A 22,026-nucleotide genomic window follows, 5' to 3' on the forward strand; every position below is an offset into this window, starting at 1 on the left:
GCTATAAAATGCCAACTATTCATTTTTTTAAATTTTTTTTGCCATTTATTTTTATGGCACCCTCATTTCTGGAAATATCCCCTCCCTTTTCCCCTACCCAGTAAGCCATCCCTTGTAATAGAGATTTTAAAAGAGGAAAAAAAGCAGTTCAAGAAAACCAACCAGGCATTACCCACTTCCAGACACAGAAGTGATAGACTAAGTGCAGATTGAGACCATTTTTTTGGACATGACTAATACAGGAATTTATTTTGCTTGATTATACACATTTGTAATGCATTTTATTTTTCTTACTTTCCCAAGAAAGGGAGGGGGAAGATATAGGAGAGAATTTGGAACTGAAAATAGAATGAAATTGAATTTATAAAAAACCAGTCAGACATCAGCTGCATCTGTAGGTATATGCAATGTTCAACACCTATTGTCTCCCCTACCTCTGTGAAGAGGTGTCCATTATTATCATTACTATTTATATTATTATTATTATTATATTTTATTATTGCCTTGATCACCCTAATATTTTAAGGCTAGTTTACTAACCATCTATAGTCACTTATCTTCTTTTGGCCTCAATTCCCTCATATGTGAAGTTAAGGGTTTAGATTAAAGAATCTCCACATTTCCTGACATCTCTAGAAGTCTGTGATCTTTTCGTATGACTGAAAGAATAAATATGTAACAAGCAATACCTTCTACATCCACTTTTTGGCAAGCCACTGGGTTAGTAGGGACTGTCTCCGAAGAAAACAATTCACCTTTGTCTTCTCAGTTCCCTGCTTGCCTCCTCGAGCACCATCACCCCCTGTTTTCTACACTATAGGCTGTCATCCTTTACCATTATCATCATGACCAGGACACCCTTCCTAGAGATTTGATAGGGAGATACATATATGTGTATATATTATATATATATGTATATATATATATACATATATATATATACATATATATATATATGTATATATATATACATATATATATGTATATATATGTATATATATACATATATATATGTATATATATGTATATATATACATATATATGTGTTATATATACATATATATGTGTATATATATACATATATATATATATATGTATATATATATATGTGTATATATATACATATATATATATATGTATATATATATATATACATATTATATACATATATATGTATATATATATATATATATGTAGAAAAGATAATAGAACCTTAGAATCTTGGTGCCGAAACATCATCTATTTGGAAATGATCTAGTCTAACTACTTATTTTATAGGCGAGCAAAATAAGCAGAAATGATCGTACTAGACAGACCCTATGACCAGAACCCAGTTCTCCTAATCTCCAACCTATGTAGCCATTCAGCTATACTATACTGTCTTATTGACACACAAGATTTCAGGAACACTATCTCATGCATGGAACTAGACTTTGCCAACAGGTAGCAAACTGAAGAATACTTCAATAGGCTAAGGCCTTTTTAATACCATTTTCTGGAAGATGTATGACACTAACGGCCAGCAGCTCCCCTTTAGCCCACTGGGTCCCAGCTTTCTGACTATCTTTGAAGCTGGGACTTGAAAGGAAGATAATATGATGGTGAGAACAAGAGTTACACCTTACATTAATATAATACTTTACAGCTTACAGCTTACTTTCACATATGTTGTCATTCATATTGATGGAGCAGTGAACAATGTGTCACCATGAAGTCTGAAAGGCCTCCCCGTGGGCCCTTTCTTTTTTTAAAAATTCCTTTTTTTACTTGTTATTCTCACCTTGATGGGTGCCAGTAAACATAAACGTCTCCCTACACAAAAAACAGATTAAAAGATTGTCCATGACACCACAAATCTCCATTATGTACAACCTGCCTTTTAAAAAAGTATATCATTTATCAAATAGATAAGTGGTAGAAACAAGAGTTTTCCAAAGAAAACTTACAAACTATTCACAACCATGTGAAAAAATGCTCCAGATCACTAATAATAAAAGAAATATGCATCAAGACAACCATGGAGTTTTACCTCAGATGCAACAAATTAGTAAAGATGACAAAAGATGGGAATAATTATTGTTGGAAGGGTGGTAGAAAGATAGGTACACTAATACATTGTTGGTAGAGTTATCAAGCTAATACGTCAGACTGTTAGGAAGCAAGTGTGGTGAGCTACCCTTCACAAACTCCTCCAAACAGATCTAGGAAATGCACCAAACCAAATCCTGATGGGGAAATCCAGAAAAATTCACAGTGAGTCATTTGCACAGCATAGTATTAGGTGATGAATTGAAGACAGTAATCTCAGTCTAAAGGAGATCCTACTATTTTGTCACACTGATCCAACAGAGCTTTCCAACTGGCAGATGGGGTGGAGTCCAGCAGCATCAACTTTTGCTCAGACCCAAAGCCAGGTCAGGAACTTGCAGAGATCAGACCAGGGAGACAGGAATCAGATTTTGCCCTGTACTATCTAGACCACTTTGGGCACATTGAAAGCTTGCAGTTCCCCAGCCTTCCCCTGAGATCCTGAAATAACATAGCAGTAACATCCCAAGAAAACAGACACATGATTAGTCCAGACCTTCCTTCCGAAGTGTGGCAGAGCCCAGACCTAACATCAAATCCAAAAACAGGAAGTAGGCTGGAAAAATAGCAAACCAAAAAAGAAGCCTACCATAATGAGCTGTTATGGTGCTAGGAATGTTCAAGAAACAAATACAAAAGAAAATGACCCCAAAACATCCACAGTCAATGCCTCAGAGAAAAACATAACTAGAGAATAAACTCAACTAGAATTCCTGGAAAAGATGAAGCAAGAGTTTTTTGTTTTTAAAGAAAGAGTTAATGTTTTTATAAAAGAAATGAGAGGACTTAAGGGGAAAATGGAAAAAAATAAGAGCTATGGGAAAAAAAGAATTGGGAAGGGAATCAACAGCATGGCACAAGAACTACATAACCTTGCCTAAGCAACAAATACCCTAAAAATAAGAGTATAGCAAATAGAAAGCAATGACTCCATGAAACAACAAGAAATATTAAAACAAAGTTGAAAGGCTAAAAAAAAAAAAAGAAAATGTAGAGTATCTTAAAGTAAAAACAACTGATTTGGAAAATAGATTAAGGAGAAAAAAAATTAAGAATCATTGGACTATCTAAACACCATAACCATATAAAGTACAGATAACATTATTTCAAGAATTCTTAAAGGAAAACTGCTCAGATCTGTTAGACCCAGAGGGCAGTAGAAATAAAAAGAATCTTACTCGTCTTTTCCTGAAAAAAGCCCCCAAAATGAAAACTCCTCGGAACATCATAGGCAAAATCTAGAGTTTCCAGGTCAAAGAAAAAATACTACAAGGAGCCAGAAATGAAACAATTCAAGTACCAAGGAGCCATAATTAGGGCCACACACAATTTAATAATCACCACTATAAAAGAACAGAGAATTTTGAATATAATATTCTAGAAGGCAAAAGATATGGGCTTACAGCCAAGAATAACTTACTCAGCAAAACAGAATATGAGGCTATAAGGGGGAAAACTAAATCTTTAATGAAATAGAGGACTTCCAAGCATTCCTGATCAAAAGACCAGACCTGTGGAGAAACTGTGAAGTTTGAATACAGGAGTGAAGAGAAACATAAAAAGGTAAATGTGAATGAACAATGATGAAGGACTGAACAGGGGACAAACTGTTTGCATTCAAATATGGGAAGAGAATACACATGTCCTCTGTAAACCCTATCATCATCAGGATTCATAGAGAGAGAGTTCAATTAGATAAGACCTTATTCTATTATGTTTTGATCATCTTAAGAAAAGACTATAAAGAAGGGGAAGAAGAATACACTGGGAGGAGTGGAGGAAAAAAAGGAAGGACAGGGGAAATTATCTCACATAATCAAAGTATATACATAGACATTTATACAAACAAGGAGGAGGGGGTGAGGGGAAGAGTGGCTAAAACTTAAATTTCACTCTCATCTAAACTGCTCAAATTAAGAAAAAATACACACACACACACCACACACACATGCTTGGGTACAGATATACATTATACTCAACAGGAAAATAGGAAGGAAAAGGGAGAAGGGGGGAGGGATAATTAGAAGAAGGTGAGTTAAGGGAGGGATTCATCTTAAGCAAAACAAACTCTAAGGATGTATGGAAATATTTAAAGCTCTTTTTGAAGTGGCAAAGTGCGAATCTGACACATTAGGAAACAGATGGACAAGTTATGGTATTTAAATGTGATAGAATAATACTATTGTGCTGAACTCTTATTAGCATAATGACCAACCGAGATTCCAGAAACCTAAGGACAAAATATACTGCCTACCTCTTTAAAGAAAGGTAAATGACTCAGAATAAGACAAAAATTTTTTGGACTCGGACAACATGGGAATTCATTGAGATTGATTATCCATGTTTGTAATGGGTATTGTTTTTCTTGTGTCCTCACAAGAACACAAGGTGAATTGGGAGGGGTGGAAAGGCAGATCTTGGCTACTTAAAACAAATAAAAATTTTTAAAAGAAAAAAAAAGAAAAGCAATTTAAAATAATGCAAATAAAGTAGCTAAACTATTCATAACCATTATTAACCCAGAAATTCCATTGCTGGTCATAATTTCCCGCCTAGCTATACTCCTCAGAACCCATCATGCTTTCCAGAATTTCATCATCCTTAAGACCACATTAGTTCTTAAATTCATACTATCTCAGTTCCCGCTGCCCCTAGGGGCCCTCCCTTTCTCTTGTTGGAGACGATAGAGGAAAGGGGACCTAGGGCAAGATTTCCTACCTGACTAAATCATGGCCCTGAGTGAGGTACCCCTGTTCATTCTCATCCCCACCTTTTCAGCTTCTTTTTATGTGTTGTTTTCCCTCATTAGACTGTTCATTCCTTGAGAGACAGAATTGCCTTTTGCCTTCCTTTGTATCTCTGATGCTTAGCACAATGCCTAGTACCCAGTAGGTGCTTAATAAATGTTTATTGCCTGACTGATACACCCCAAGAGAGGTCATTGATAAAAAGAAAGTCTCATGTACACCAAAATATTTATAGCAGCATTTTTTTGTGGTAGCAAAGAACTAAAAACAGTACATGTCCATGAATTAGGCATCTAAACGGATTAAATATAATGGAATATTACTGTGGTATAAGAAATGACAAAATGATGAATACAGAGAAGCCTCCAAAGATATACATAAATTGATGCAGAGTGAAGTAAGCAGAGTCAAAAAAAATATACACAATGATTATACCAATGGAAGTAGAAAGAATAACCACAGAACAATCATAAATGAACGTTGCAAAATTACAAAGAAAAAGCATGGCCCCAAGAAGAGATATGAGAAGACACTCCTAATCTATTCTTTTGCTGAGGTGGGAGGTCTATGGGTGTGGAATATTGCATGTATTTCTAGACTTTTTCAATGTATTGATTGATTTTGCTGATTTTTCATCTTTTTTCTTTAAAAATTTAATCATTATATGAAATGGCTTTCTAGACAGAGGGAGGCATGAGGAATACTGGGAGATACTCCAGTGATATGAAAAACAAAAGATAGCAATAACATTTATTTTAAAAATTATTTTTTTATATTGGATGGCTCTCTGGGAGGGAGGGGAGAAAGGTGGGACATTTAAGCTATATAAAGACAAAAAAAATTTAAAAATTATTTTTAAATAGTATGTCATAGATGCAACATGAAAATTACAAAGCTGACGTACTTGCCTGTGTCTCCCTCTGAACTTTCTTCTGTTCTCATCTCTGTATTTAAAAAAAATGCTTCAATTACTCTCTTTCCTTTCTTTTCTCCTTTTTTTTTTGGAATCGCTATTACTAACAACATTTTCCCCTTCCCAATCCTTCCCATTTAAAAATAAAAAACCCTATAACAAAGAAATATTATCAAGCAAAACACACTCGCATGTTGGCTTATCTGAAGACGTCTCAATCTTCACTTTAGTCCATCATCTCTCTGTCAGGAGGTAGGTCTTGCTTCATCATTTGTCATTTGGAGTTGTGGTTGTTCATTGCATTAATTAGCATTTTTAAGACTTTCAAAGATTTTTTTCTTTTACAATATTGTAGTCATTGAATAAGTAGTATTCCTGGTCCTACTCACTTCCCTCATTAGTTCATATAAGTCTTCCCACGTGTCTCTGTATCCATTTCTTAAATAACTTGTTATGAAGTAATAATATTTCATTACATTAATATACCATAATATCTTTAGCCATTTCCTAATAGATGGATACCCCTTAGTTTTCACTTCTTTGAAACAACAAAAAAAGTGTTACTATGAATGTTTTTATAACCATGGGATTTTTTCCTCTTTAATCCCTTTGGGGTATAGCCTTGGTAGTGGTAATATTGGATAAAACATTATAATATGCAGTTTAATGACTTTTGGGGTATAGTTCCAAATTTCTTTCTGGAATGGAAAAGACAATTCATATCTCTACCAATGGCGTTATCAGTGTGCCTGTTTTTTCATGGCCCCTCCAACAATTGCTATTTTCCTTTTCGTCATCTTTGCCAATATCATGAGCATGAAGTGGCACCTAAGAGCTGTTTTCATTGAATTTCTCTTATCATTAGTGTTTGGATCATTTTTCCATGTGGTTGCTGATATATATTTCTTCCCTTGAGACCTGCTTGCTCCTTTTCTTTGACCATTTATTTATTGAGGAATGGCTCTTTTTCTTATATATTTGAATGAGTTCCCTATATTTCTTGGATATCAGACCTTTGTAAAAGAAACTTTCTACAAAGATTCCCTACCCCATGTAACTGTTTCTCTTTTAATTTTAGCTACATCAATTTCGTGTGTAAAATTTTCAATTTTGTATAATCAGAATTGTTTATTTTGTCTTTATGGTATAACTTTTTATATTAGGCCTTTTTCCATTTGAAGCTTATTATTCTATGTGGTATTAGATATTGGTCTAAATCTAATTTATCCTGGACTGCTTTTTATGTTCCATCAGTTTTTGTCAAATAGTGAGTTTTCCCACCAGGAGTTGTGGTTCGTTAGTTTATCAAACATTATGGTACTATGTTTTGCTTTTTTGCTGCTGGATCTTGTTTACCTAATCAGTCCCATTGATCACAGTTTCTATTTTTTAATCAGTACCAAATTGTTTTCCATGATTATTGCTTTGTAGTATAATTTAAGACTTGCTACTACTAAGCCTGCTTTTTAAAATTTTTTCCTTTTCAATTCTTGATCATTTGCTATTTTTTTTAGTTCTATAAAGAATCTCTTTGATAGCTTATTATAGCACTGAAAAAAATTAAAGTAGTATTATCATTTGCATTATATTGGCATGAATCAACCATGAGCAATTACTGTCTTTCTAGTTATTTAGGTCTTTGTTCTGTACAATGTTTTGTAGTTGTATTTATATAGTTCCTTTGTGTGGCTTGGTAAATGGATTCCCAAACATTTTTTATATTCTGTAGTTATTTTGAATAGAATTTCTATCTCTTTCTACTTGTTTTTTTGGTTACACCCAGAAAAGCTGATGATTCATTTGAGTTTACTTTTTACTCTGCTACTTTGCTGAAGTTATTGTTTCAATTAATTTTTTAGTTAAATTTCTCAGATTTTCTGAGTAGAACATCTTATCTTCAAAAATAGTTTGCTTTTCTTTGTCAGTGCTTATTCCCTCAATTTCTTTTTTCTTGTATTATTGTCATTTCTAGTATAGCTATCAAAAAAAAGTTTGCTTTCCTTTGCCAGTGCTTATTCCCTCAATTTCTTTTTTCTTGTATTATTGCCATTGCTAGTATAGCTAGCCATTCTGGCACTATATCAAATAATAGTCATGGTAATAGACATCTGTTTTTACCACTGAGCTTATTATAAAGGCCTGTAGCATTTCTCCCTTATGTATAATATTATCTCTTCATTTTAAAAGATACTCTTTCCCATGTTAAGACCTATTTATTCCTGTGATTTTTAGTGTGTGTTTTTAAACAATAAGTGTTATAATTTGTCAAAAGCTTTTTCCTAATTTATATAATCATGTGATTTAGATTTTTTGTTATTAATATTGTCTATTAAGTTTATAGTTGTCATAATATTGAACTCACACTACATTCCTGTTGTGAATCCAACCTGGTCTAGTGTGAACTCTTTTTGTTTTAATTAATTTATTTTGAGTTGTCAACAATCACTTCCATAGGCTTTTGAGTTTAAAATTTTTCTCCCTCTCCCTCCCCACTTCCCTCCCCAAGATAGCACATGCAATCTAATATAGGTTATACATATACATTCCTATTAAACATATTTTCACATTAATGATGTTGTAAGTAAGAATTAGAACTAATAGGAGGAACCATCAGAAAGAGGAAACAAAACACAACAGAAGAAAAAAAAATAGCAAATAGTATGCTTCAATCTGCATTCAAACTCTATAGTTCTTTCTTTGGATGTAGATAGAATTTTCCATCATGAGGCCTTTGGAGATGTCTTAGATCCTTGTATTGCTGAGAAGGATTAAGTCTATCAGTATTAGTCATCGCACAAGGTGGCACAACATTCTCCTGGTTCTGCTCACTTCACTCAGCATCAGACCATACAAGTCTTGTAAAATCTTTTTAATGAATTGCTATAACCTTTTTGGCCAATTTTTTATTCAATAATTTTATCCTGATATTCATTAGAGATATTAGTTACAATTTTTTTCCTCAACTTAGTCTTTCCCTTGCTTAGGTATCAAAATCATATTGGTTTCATAGAAGCAACTCGGTAGGATCACTTCTTTTAATGTTTTGCACATAGTATATGTAATATTAGAATTAATTTTTCTTTGAATGTTTGATAGTATTCACTTGGAAATTCATCTAGTACTGATTTTTTTTTCCTTTGGAAGTTCATAATGGTTTGTCTGATTTTTCCCCCTAATATTAAACTATTTGAATTATTTTTCATTCTGTTCATCTGGACATTTTATTTTTTGTAAATATTCATCCATTTAATTTAAATAACCAGTTTTGTTGGCATATAATTGGGCAAAAAAATTCCTAATGCTTTCCTTTACTTCTTCTTTATTTGTTGTGAATTTTCTTTCATTTTTGACACTTTATTGGTAATTTGGCTTTTCTGTCTTTTAAAATCAGTTGAGCTACTGCAGGGGTGGGGAACCTGTGCCCTCGAGGCCAGATGTGGCCCTCTAAGTCCTCAAGTGTGGCCCTTTGACTGAATCCAAACTTCACAGAACAAATCCCCTGAATAAAGGGATTTGTTCTGTAAAACTTGGACTCAGTCAAAAGGCTGCACCCAAGGACCTAGAAGGCCACATGTGGCCTCAAGGCTGCAGGTTCCCTACTCCTGAGCTAATGCTGTGTCTTTTAAAAATAAAACATTCCCAGTTTTATCATTTCAATTTACTATTTTTTGCTTTCAATTCTGTTAGTCTTTTTTTAATTTTCAGAATTTCTATTTTGATATTTAGTTTTTCTTTTGAATTGTTGCTTTTCTAATTGTTTTATTTGCATGGCCAATTTATTAATCTTTTTTTTCCTCCCTTTGGATTATGAAATGTTTATATATATAAATTTTCTCCTAAAGACTACTTTGGCTTCATCCCTAAATTTCTAATGTATTGTTTCACTGTTGTCATTTCCTTTTACAAAGTTATCTACTCTTTCTATGACTTTTTCTTTGACTCACCAATTCTTTAGGATTAAATTATTTGGTCTCATTTAAGTTTGGATCCTTTCTTCAAAGGCCTTCTATTGATTATGAGTTTTATTGTATTGTAGCTAATTTAGTGTTTCTCCTTTTCTGTGTTTGATTATGAAGATTTTATGCTGAAGCAATGGTCAGTTTTTTAAAGGTTCTATGAAAAGTGGAGTATTATGCATACTTCTTTCTATTCCCATTCAGTAATCACCATAGCTCTATCATCATTTATTTTTCTAAAATTCAATTCAATCCTCAACTTCTTTGCTGTTTCTTTTTTTCTTTGCTTTGTTTAAGTCTTAAAGGGGTATGTGAAGGCCCTCAAATATTTTAGTTAATAGCTAGCATTTATAGTTTTGCTGTCTCTTTCTGTAATTAGATTACTTTTTCCTTTGAATACTTAGATGCTATAGTATTGGTATCATTTTACTGTCTATATTGCTTTTAAGCATAATCTAATTTCCCTGCTTATCTCTTTTAATCATCTCTTTTTTTTTACTGTTGCTTTATCTAATTCATGATTACTACCTCTGCCTTTTTGAGTTTTTCTGAAGCATAATAAATTCTGCCTCCACCCCTTCATTTTTTCATACTATGTCAATCTTTATTTTTCAAGTATGTTTCTTGTAAACAACATCTTGGATTCCACTTTCTAATCCATTTTGCTATCCATTTCTGGTTTGTGGTTACATTAATTTCATTCATGTTCAGTTATGATTTGAATTTTAATTGTGTATTTCTATCCATCTTATCCTCTTACATTTTTTCCTTTCTTTGTCTTCTACTCCACCTTTACAAAGAATAAGAAGGTAGTCAACAGTAGTAATCTGTAGTTAAAACAATACACTTCTATTGATTATAGAAATAGTGAGTTCCACTCTCTTCTTCCTCATTTCTCCCCTAATGTATTATTTTCCTCTCTCTTTAATTTCATCTCTTTAGACCATCAAAATAAAACCACCCACAAGCCCTCTGATTGTCTTATTTAATTCCTTCTATAACTCTTGAATACATTAGAATTTTGATAAATTAGTTTTCTACTCCTTTCTCAATGTTGCATTTTATCATTGTATAGCAACTTACAAATGCTGTTAACTAAATGCCATCAGTGGATAAATAAGCATAGGTGGCATCCCCTCCTGGTGCCAACCAATTGCCACCCACAGGACAGGAAAGTCAGCACCACCACCATGACCACCCACACCCCTCAGACCTTAGCAGATGCAGCCCAAGATCCTGAATCCATCATCCTGGGAAGCAACCCCTGTGGCAGATGCGCTGTATCCATTGCTATGGAAGACTCAAAAAAGAAAGTTCTTGCCACCAAAGACCTTGGCACTGTCACATAGTTCAACACCATAAACTGATATGATTTTTTCATTGAAAATGATTCAAGAAGAGATAGTACCATCTGCTACGCTGCTGCTCCCACGGGACTTTTCCATATGACTTGCAGCTGAAACCTCCCATTTGTGTTGTCTCCCCCATTACAATGACAACAGGGACTGTGTTACTTTTCCCTTTGTATCCCCAGCCCTTAACACAGCGCTTTGCCCATAGTAAGTGCTTAATGGTACTTTTTTCATTCATTCATTCATTCACTCATTCATTTGTTCAGGAAGGGAAAGAGCCCTCTATTTAGGTGCCTCTATACCCCCTAAATGATAGCTCAGAGCAATAGGAGCTTCTCATACCCCTAAAAGCTACCTATGCCTATTGCAGCTGTGTGAATTTGTAAGGATCTGCTTATATTTCTGGGCACAAAGGCCTTTCTGTAGCATATTCTTCCCCAGATGCAAATTACAAAGAAAACAGAAAATGACTCAGAGTTCTGGTGTCTGGCATCATTAGCAGTGTGCTTCTGACACAGCTCTCTGGGTTCTCACTCATTCCCTTCCTGAAAGTTAGTCTGTGGCTTTTATGCCTTAGGCGACCGTATTTCAAGTCACTTATCAGATGCTTCCTTTTCCTCTCAGTTTACAGCAATAATTCCTATCTCAAGCACAACTAACAAATAGTCCTTAGACCCTTGAATCATGACCCAAGGCTAATAATGCTTTGCACTGCCATCAGTCTTTATGGGCGTAATTTGGGGCTGATACACGCACAGCTCGTGGAAAATCTCACCAGTAGAGTCTTCAGTATAGCTGCAAAGTCTGCATTGCTCTAGAGGGCAGAATTAGGTGGAAAGTTATAAGAAGGGAAGATTTCAGTTCAATATAAATGAGAATTTTCTAAAAACTAAAGCTGTCCAACAATGAAATGGGCTTGATAGGCAATGAGCTCCTTGTCCCTTTTTGTATCCAGGTAAATAAGACAGATGACCATCTATGAAGGATGTTCTGCCCTGGCTGAATGATTAGACTAAATGATCTCTAAAATTTCTTCCAAGTGTAAGGTTCTATTTTTTTTTTAAATAGACAAGAGACAACTATTCAATCCAAGCCAACAAATTTATTAATTGCTTGCTATAATATGTGCAAGATCCTATGCCAGCTTAGCAATTCAGACTTAAAAACTACTTTGGAATGAAAAAGTCACATCATCCTAATTAAAATGGTGGGACCTTAATACCAGGGAAAGATAGCTGACATAACATCAATAACATTAACATCTATGCCTATTCTGCCATCTATACAAAATCTTTATGAGTCATCTGTGTATCAACAGATAGCATCTTTAAGAAGAGTATAAGTAAGAAACAAGCAAGTTTTTCACAAGCAATATTCAATAATTAACCACATCTTTAGAGTCAGCTGGGTGATACAGTAGAGAGATCACAGGACCTAGAGTCAAGAAGACCTGAGTTCAAATCCAGACTGAGACACTTGCTAGCTGAATGGCCCTGAGCAAGTCTTCCCAGAAGTCTGTTACCTCTGTCCACCTTGGTTTCCTCATCTGTAAAGTGGATATAATAATAGGACCTACCTTCCAAAGTTCTCTTCTGGATGAAATGAGTTAACATTTATAAAGAGTTTTGCGAACCTTAAAATGCTGTATACACGCTAGCTATTATTACTATTATTGTTGTTGTCTTTATATTTCACAACTAACTGAAAGAGATCCAGAAATAAAAGATCCCCCTGTGCTTAGCGTTTGCTGATTATGAAAAAGCATTTGATTCAGTAGAGCAAAATAACATTTTGCAGACTCTTAACAATAATCATGCATCAAAGTCATTCAAGATTCCTTGAAAAATGTAACAGAAATAACCATGTTCAATGACCTTCTGTAAATCAGCACCAGGTGAGGCATAAAATAGGGAGATGTATACTCACCGAAGGTATTTGCCATTGTGAGGGAGGAGATCCTGCACAAAGGCCAGGTCATAGAGGGATTCCCTGGGGATAATGACATCTACCAGATGATCCTGTTGGTGCATGACATTAGGCTGATTACTTCAAGCTCCGGAACATGGCAGAGCCCCCCTGGAAAAGATCTATGATCACTCAAAGGAATTTGGTCTGTCTCTTTACTGGCAGACCAAGTGGATAAAAGAATGTCTCTTGCCCAAATTTCAACATGCATTTGGATGGATGCTTTGTAAAGAAGATACACAATGAGCTAGTTGGACTTTGAAAGTTTAATGGAAAGAGAACTTGTTCAGAAGACCCCAATAGGGGTCCAGCCACAGAGTGGTATGATTAAACTCGAGGAACTTATGTAGAATTCTGGGAAAGAAGGACTCACTATAACATCAAGTGCAACTCCTTTCTGAGGGGAGCTTTTGGGTGATTTGACTACATTATGTATTTTCCATATCCATTTTTCCAGTAATGCTGTGTAGCTGAAAGTCATAAAATACTACAGTCTCTGAAGGCAAGAAATGACTTTTGTCATGGGTCTGAGAAGACAGAAGTCCGTCTTCACATTCAAGTGTACTGCTTCAATGATACTTGATGGCTTTATGATGTAGGGCATCACTCTAACCATGCAGATTAAAACCCAACCTTGCCTTCACATATGGGCAGATCCTGTCCATGCGCTCCCATAAATATCCCATAGGGGTCCATTCCAAAGTATAGGAGGCTTTCCTTGATATCTTAAAATTGCATGAATGCCAGGGGTACATGGAGCTGACTACTAGTTTCCCCTCATTTTTACCATCTAGCTGACCCACTTCTCATTTCTGGTCACATCTCATTCATAACATCCTTCATGCAACTTCTCTTGCCCAGTTTGTCAGTAACATGTTGCAGCCTGCTCATGCCCACCATGCAGCTCTCCATTGCCTTTTAGGTAACCTTAACTTTAATTCTTCAGAAACTGTAGTTTTCCTGACTTTCAGCTATATGGCATCACTGGAAGAATATTCTTTTTTTAATGGGACTCTGATAGAAAAGCTTTGGGACATCAAAAGAACTTTGCAGTTTCCCAAAGGCATTCCAGTTTGCTCCCCTCCTTCTCCTCTCCTATGAAGAATAAGAGGCTTATTCTTCATACATAGTGTCTGTCCAAGATACTAATGGACAAACTCTTACTGGATATAAAGACAACAACATACTTTAGTCTGGACAATTGGCAGTCTTCATCCACTTGGTTTTTCCTGCAGGTATAGTTAGTCCAAACTCTTTGGAAGGATAATGGATCTCATTTAGGAGGGACTGCAGTGTTATGATGCTTGATTCAATCAACACAATGCCATCTGCAAACAGGAGCATTTGAAAGACCTCACCATCTACAGGAAATTCCTGTCCAGTAAACTATGCCTTTAAACCCAAATCACTCCGGCTTTTGATAACAGCCTGGCCAGGACCTTTGTTGCGTCTCTGTCTTATGCTTCACATGATATTAATAGTCATCAGGCCATCAAAGTTATCTCTCATTATGTCTTTCAAGGGATCTTATATGATTCTGACAAATGCATGGGAGACACTTTGTTGGAGGAAAACTTTTAATGCAGAATTTTGCTGTGTTATATCAAATGCTATGATCCTTAAAAAAAAAAGAAAAAAGACATGAATTCTCAGATTTCGTAGTATATGCATTAGCAATAGCAGATTTTCTAAATAACATGACCTTTGGGTAAAAACTGTGTTGGGAATGGCAAGAGCTTCACACTTGTCTTTCTCTCTCTCTCTCTCTTCTCTCTCTCTCTCTCTCTCTCTCTCTCTATCTCTCTCTCTCTCTCTTTTTCCCTCACTGCCTGTCTCTGTCTCTCTGTTTCTGTCTCTTTGTGTCTCTATGTCTGTCTCTGTGTCTGTCTCTGTCTGTCTGTCTCTCTGTCTCTCTCTCTCTCTCTCTCTCTCTCTTCTCTCTTCACACACACACACACACACACACACACACACACACACACACACACACAAACACACACACACACACACACCACTCTGTGTTCACCTAGAAAATCTGTTGCTGAAACAGAGCTGAGAGGAATTGGGGTAGGGGAGGAACTGCACAAATTATGCAGCAAAAATGCTGTATAAGACAGGATTTGATTTTCAGCCCTTTATCTTCACTTTTTCTACCAGGATTTCTACACAGGAGAACACGAAGATGCAGATCCTTCCCTTCTCCCGTGCTCCCCCCGCCCATGGAGACTGTCACATGGTTCCCAAAACATAGCCAGCCTTTCGCTCAGTGCTTTCCAATATATGGCAACTCCCCGACTCAGTCCCTCTTACAACCAGGGCATCGCGTCCTTATGGCAACATAATCCACTCTTTTCCTGCTCCCTCTGGAGAAAGGGATACAGAAAGAGACGGGGAGAAACCAGGGCCTTTATAATTAAATTAGGAGAAACATATTGGGCAGAAGCTTGAAATGCAGATGGAATGATGAACTGCAATCAAATTCCGATAAGAACTTGTTAGTCTATAGAGCTAGAGAGGGATTTGGGGCGGGGATACAGAGGGATGTGCTATGCATCATTTTACATAATTTAAACAATAGGATGGCCAAAGGCAGAGATGAAAATGACATGGAAGTTGTTATATATCCCACCCCACGCCTCACTCAAGAAGGGAGGCTTCCCTGGAGCCTTAGTTAAGAGACCCGTTAGATGCATGAGAACGAATACACCAAAGTGTCCATTTACTCAGAGGCTGGGGAATTGATTGCAGAACAGATGCTGAGCAGAATGTTGGTAACTTTGTATTTGCCAAAATGTGTTTTTGGCAGGAGCCCCGGTGCACCAGGGTGGTGGTTTATGATGTTGAGCAAGGTGCCTCGTGAGTATTCAAAGGGCCAGCTGGCCTCATCAACCATCTCTGAATTTCCCAAAGCAGAAAGAAACCCTTGTGTTTTTCCTTGCCCTAGGGATAGGTGCTCAGCCCGGATGGATGATTCAACCCAAATGGATTTAACAAAGGGCTGTGGAGTTTGGTAACAACTGCTCCTGTCTCTTTTGTTATTCATTTTCCTGCCCCTGAGAGGGAAATGACCCATATTGATCTATGGCTTATATTCAGTTCTTAATAATACTAATAATTTTCCTGTACTTAATATCTATAGTTCTGACTTCACTCCAGCCATACCTTTGTCTCCCTCAGTGACTCTTATAGCTCCTGTAAAATGGACTTAAAAAGGTGAGGCCTTTCCAATTCATCATCAATTCATACATGCTAGGAAAAAAGTAGGCCTGTTCGTAAGGTGCAAACTAACTTTAGTTGACCTTGGTAGTTCCCGGGAAACTTGGCAGTGGCTTAAATAAGCTGACATAAATTGTTGTAATCCAAAGTGTGCCCCCCTGCCAATGCGAATCCAGAGCTGGATGGCACAGTAGTTCACCTTCCTAAAACTACATTGTGCTGAAATGGAGCATACAGCTGCTGAAAGCAGAGGGCTTATCTCGCTAGATCAGTGACATCTTCTCAGGGATGCTATAGAAGGAAGGGATTCTTGTTTAGGTCCAGGGTTGGACTAGACAATCTCTGAGGGTCTCCTCCAACTCTAAAATTCCATCACTATGTGTTCTATTATGAGTTTTAAGAGACAAACAATTCCTCCTCTTATGATTTGCCTTAAACTGATAATTACATTATCATAAAGCAAAATTTTTGTGTTTGTTTTATCTATAAGGAATCTCAGATGATCTCACCATATGCTTATGAGTCACCTATTTGAAGGACAGTCTAGAGGCCTTCATTTGCTTTACAGAAGCTAATGGTCTTTTTAAAATGACAAACTATAAGCATGGTGAGATCTCATAATCTCTGAACCTTTCAGTTGATTGTATGACTAAAGATATGCTGATCCAATGGCATGATTATTTCAACAAGCTTTCCGTTCTCATGTTTTAATTGAGGACATAGAATATTCTCATATAGAAGTGAGAAAGTAGGTATATGGGTGGGCATTTACCAATGCCCTTTCAATCACCTCTGTAGAATCCAGCCCTCAATCAAACAACAAATTTACAAACATTTGTTAAATGCTTATTATGTGCCAGGTATTGTATTAGGCACTAGGGATACAAAGAAGAAATGCTCCTTGCCCTCAAAGACATTACATTCTTTCAGGGAAAAAAAAATCAATGCCTTGCACAATTTTTTGTCTCCAAAATAGATTTCCTCCAAGTATATTGTGTTTTTTTCAGTCATTGATAAATGAAATAATTTGCTATAGAAAACCTGAAGTATCTGTTCTATTTTTCACCTATTGTCCTTCTATTTTATCTTATCTATTTTATCAAGTGTTCTTGGGAGTGACCTGGCTTAATAGAGTCTTAAGCCAAACTTTCTAAAAATTTATTTTCATTCTACCATATCTCTAATTTTATTGTCATACTCCTTAAGTTCTTCTATTATCCTCCATTATAAAGTTGCACAAATGAGATTTTATTATGAACTGCTATCGACTTGGCCCCACCCTGTCTCTCCAGTCGGCAAAGATAGCAATTATTTAAGGGCAGCTAGGTGGTGAAGTGGCTAGAGTACTGGGCCTGGAGTCAGGAAGACTTGAATTCAAATCCAACGTCAGATACTTATGAGCTGTGTGACTTTGGGCAAGTCACTTCCCCCTGTTTGCCTCACTTTCCTCATCTGTAAAATGAGCTGGAGAAGGAAATGGCAAACCACTCCAGTATCTTAACCATGAAAACCCCAAATGGGGTCATGAAGAGTCAGACATGACTGAACAACAAAAGCAATTATTTGCCAACTGAAACAGTTCCTGGGCTCTTATGGTTTCTTTGTTATGGGCAGTTGTTTTATACTGGTTAAACTTTTGTAGGAAATAGTGATTCTTCTGGTTAGCTAGTAACAAAGTTAGATAAGCTCACCTGAGCAGACCAGCAAAATTCCCATAATGCCAGGCCACTCATGAGAGTATTAGGGATTACAGTAAACTGAGCTAGTCCCTTCCCAACCTGGAAAATAGCAAAATATATGTGCAAAATCACTGGCTAAATACTTTTTGTCTCTCTGCAATAGTATCTGCCCCTCAAGGATTGCCCCTTCTCCTGGCCCTATTCCTGTTTATTTTAAATGGAGCCTTTTGGCTTGAGTAGAGTTATCAGGCCACAGAAGCAAAAGTGAGAGAAAAGAGAGAATGCCAGACATGCTAACTACCTTGGCTGCTGATCTCAGCACTTACTCATATCAGCATCATCTTATGTCATTATCTACTTCATACATTTACTTCTCATGGCTCTGACTAAATTGTGAGCTGCTCTAAGCCAGGGAGTTTGACTTAAATACTAACATAAATACTACAGTGCCTAGCACAGGGTTGGACATAGTAGTTGCTCAATAAATGCTTGTTGGTTTGAATTCATTCATTCATCCAACAAGCATTTATTAAGCACCTACCTATTTTGTTGTTCAGTCATTTTTCAGTTGTGTCTAACTCTTGGTGACCCCATTGGGATTTTCTTGGCAAAGATACTGGAGTGGTTTGCCACCTCCTTCAGCTTATTTTACAGAGGAGGAAACTGAGGCAAATGGGGTTATATGACTTGCCCAGGGTGACACAGCTAGCGTCTGAGATTGGATTTGAACTTAGGTCTTCCTGACTTCAGGCCCAGCAAGCCATTCACTGTGCCACCTAGCTGCCCAAGCACCTATTACTGCACACATTTATTGATTGCCTATATTGGACTAGGCATGATCACATAAGTAAGGGGATTTATAGTTTGAGCCAAGACTAAACATTAAGGAAGGTAAGAAGGAAAAGAGAAAATATTTTAGGAAATGGGTTGGGAGTGAGGTGATTGGTACAAAACAGAGAAGATGAAAAAGCTATTCTTATGTGGGGAGCTCAGTAGTGAAAGTATAAAGGCCAGGTGGAGAGAAACCCAGGCAGCAGGTGGAGAAGCAGATGGGAGCTGTGAAGTGGAGGATGCCAGTCCTGAGTTATGAAAAGCAAGAGGACAATTTTGGATTCAATTCAGATTCTGCTCCTTCACCTCCTCCCCCAATAAAAAAATTCACCTAATAAATACTTTCATATTCTACTCAAAAAATATTCTCTTACTTTAAAGAATAACGTGAAGTATTTTTTAAACGAAATGTACTACATGTTAAAATAACTGCAGCATTTTCCATGAATACTGTATTCTGCTCATGTCATTTTCACATTAGGGGGAGGGGGAAAGCCTTTCTCCCGCTCTTATGGAATAGTCAAGCCCTCAGACTCCATTCTGTGTATTCTGAGTATCTTGGGACTCCTGCTTTTAGATCATTGAAGGTTATACCTCCTCTGAACAGGCACAAATCTATACATTCTTTCAATATTTGAAGAAAAAAATCTTCTTGTTGCCACAGAGAATTAATAGGTTGGCTTTTTGTGTCAATGCAAAAAATAGGATTGTCTCTTCTCCTTAGGTTTGTGTTGCTGTTTAGACACCTTGTTGCAAGACTGCTCTCTACCCGTTCTTCTGCTGTTTGTCTCTGGGAAGTCTAGCTAGTTGCAGCATTGTCGGGCAGACTGTGTACCTGAATTGAAACAAAGAAGTTAATTGGGACATAACTGCAAACACAGAGCAAAGTTCTGCTTTGTGAATCTATTTTCACTATCATTTTTCCCAGAACCTTTTAGACAGAGGGTGTTTTAGAGATGCTTTGATTTCATATATGTTATCTTTATTGCACTCAGTTGAGTATACCTAACATTGTCTGGAATCAATGTATTTATCTTTCTCAAAGGTTGCTTTTGCAACTAGTGCCAAAGGACCAGGTCCGAGTAATGGGTTAGAGTGACATAGAAACAAATTCCTTAGGACAAAATATCCTTATTTTTCGAGGCAATTGGGGTTAAGTTTCTTGCCCAGGGTCACACAGCTAGTAAGTGTCAAATGTCTGGTCTGAGACCGCATTTGAACTCAGGTCATTCTGCCTCCAGGGCCAGTGCTCAACCTACTGTGCCACCTAGCTGCCCCAAAATATCCTTTCTTATACTGTTTCCTTGGAAATCCTCAGTACATGTTAAGCTTCTAATTGATACTATAGAGAAATGGTCAAAGAATATGGACAGGTGAATAGGTATATGTATGAAAAAAGCTTTAAATCATTAACAATTATAGAAATGAAAATTGAAAACAAACCTGAGATTCCATCTCACATCCAGCAGATTGCCAAAGGTAAAAAAAAAAAGAAATGATGATTATTGGAAAAGCTATGGGAAGACAGACACACTTGTACCTTGTTGATAAGAGTTGTAAATTGGTTCATCCATTCTAGAAAGAAATTTGGTACTATATCACAAATTATTGAACTCTGCATACTCATTGACACAGTGAGTCCACTCTACCCCCAAAAGGTTTTTAACATGATAAAAAGGATCCATATGTACAAAAATATTTATAACAGTTCCTTTTACTGTAACAAAAAACCTAGAAATTGAGGAAGAGTCAGTCAATTCAGGGAGGGTTGAATATGGCATATTCATGGCATATAAATGATATGGAATACTATTGTACTGTCAGAAAGGATAAAAGGGATAATTTAATGAAACCTTGAAAGAATTGTATGAACTGATATAGAGTGAAATGAGCAGAACCAGAGGAATAATTTGTGTTATAACAATATTGCAAAAATTAACTATTTTGAAAGATTTAACTCTAATCAAGACAATAATCAACCATGACTCCAGAAGAATAATGAAGAATACTATTCACCTCCTGATAGAAAGATGATGGACTGAATATGAAGAATGGGACACATTTTTTGACATGGCCAATGTGGAAATTTATTTTGTTTGACTATGCTTTTTTTTTCAAAGAATTTGTTTTTTTTTCCCCTAGTATATGTGTGTGGGTCAGGGAAAATGCTTGTTAATTGAAAAATAAGATGAAATGTAATTTCAAAAAATTCTTTCAACCAGTGATTCTAGTTCTTCCCCTTGGTCACAGAAGAACAAATTTAATACCTCTTCCACATGACTCTTCAAGTACAAAAGAGAGCAATCATGTTCTCCCTCCAGTCTTCTCTTTTCCATGCTAAGCATCACCAGTTTCTTCAAATGATCGATTCATCACGAACTCCACTTTGTAGAAGGCACAATGTCCTTCATAAAGTGAGATCTAGAGCTTTGGAGATCTGGAGATAAACATTTTGAGTCACCTACGTAAAGAGATTAGGACTAAGGACAGAAACCAGGTTTTTCCCACTATGCCTCATTGCCTGAGCCCAAACAAACAAGATTGATGGCAGTGAGGCATTGTAAGATCCTCAGTCATAAGAGGAACATTCAGTTCTTTTCATATCTTGGCAGCCAGCCCCAATCACTTTATGGTATTTTTTTGATTTAGGAATCTCTCATCTGCTGCTGTCTCCATCCCCACTTCTAATTAGGACTGACAGCAATTTCTCCAGTGCCTTTGGATCTCCCTCCTGCCTTTATACTTTTAGTTTTTAGAGTGTCACTCCTTTTGTCTGACTGTTTACAATGTCTTCTAGAGCTAGGCTACGTTTTCCATTGCCCCACCTCCTTTTATATTTTTCTAAAAGGAACCACAATCTAATGAAATGATAAAAATAAAAATCATGAAATCATAAAATCAAGGAAGCTCAGATTATTATAGTTTGGGACCATGATGTTTTTTCTGCTGCAGGTTCTGCAAAATGGATTCATGTCCTACTTTAACAGTTCTAAGTTCAAAACGAGAGAGAAACAGAGACAGAGACACACACAAGAAAAAACAGACAGAGAAAGAGACAGAGAGATGGGGGCAGGGAGGAGGGAGAAATGTGGTGCCCTAGAATGGTCATTGGATTTGAGTCAGAGGACTGAAGTTTGAATATGGGCTCTGTCACTTACTGCCTTTGTGATTTTGAGCAAGTCATTTAATCTCTCTCTGAACCTCAGTTTCATCATCTGTAAAATAAAGGTGTTGGATAGGACCCTTCCCATAAATCTATGATCTTGTGATCCCTTAAGG

The sequence above is a fragment of the Phascolarctos cinereus genome, unplaced genomic scaffold, assembly GCF_003287225.1.
Source record: "Phascolarctos cinereus isolate Bilbo 61053 unplaced genomic scaffold, phaCin_HiC Scaffold_4;HRSCAF=312, whole genome shotgun sequence".
Taxonomy (NCBI): domain Eukaryota; kingdom Metazoa; phylum Chordata; class Mammalia; order Diprotodontia; family Phascolarctidae; genus Phascolarctos; species Phascolarctos cinereus.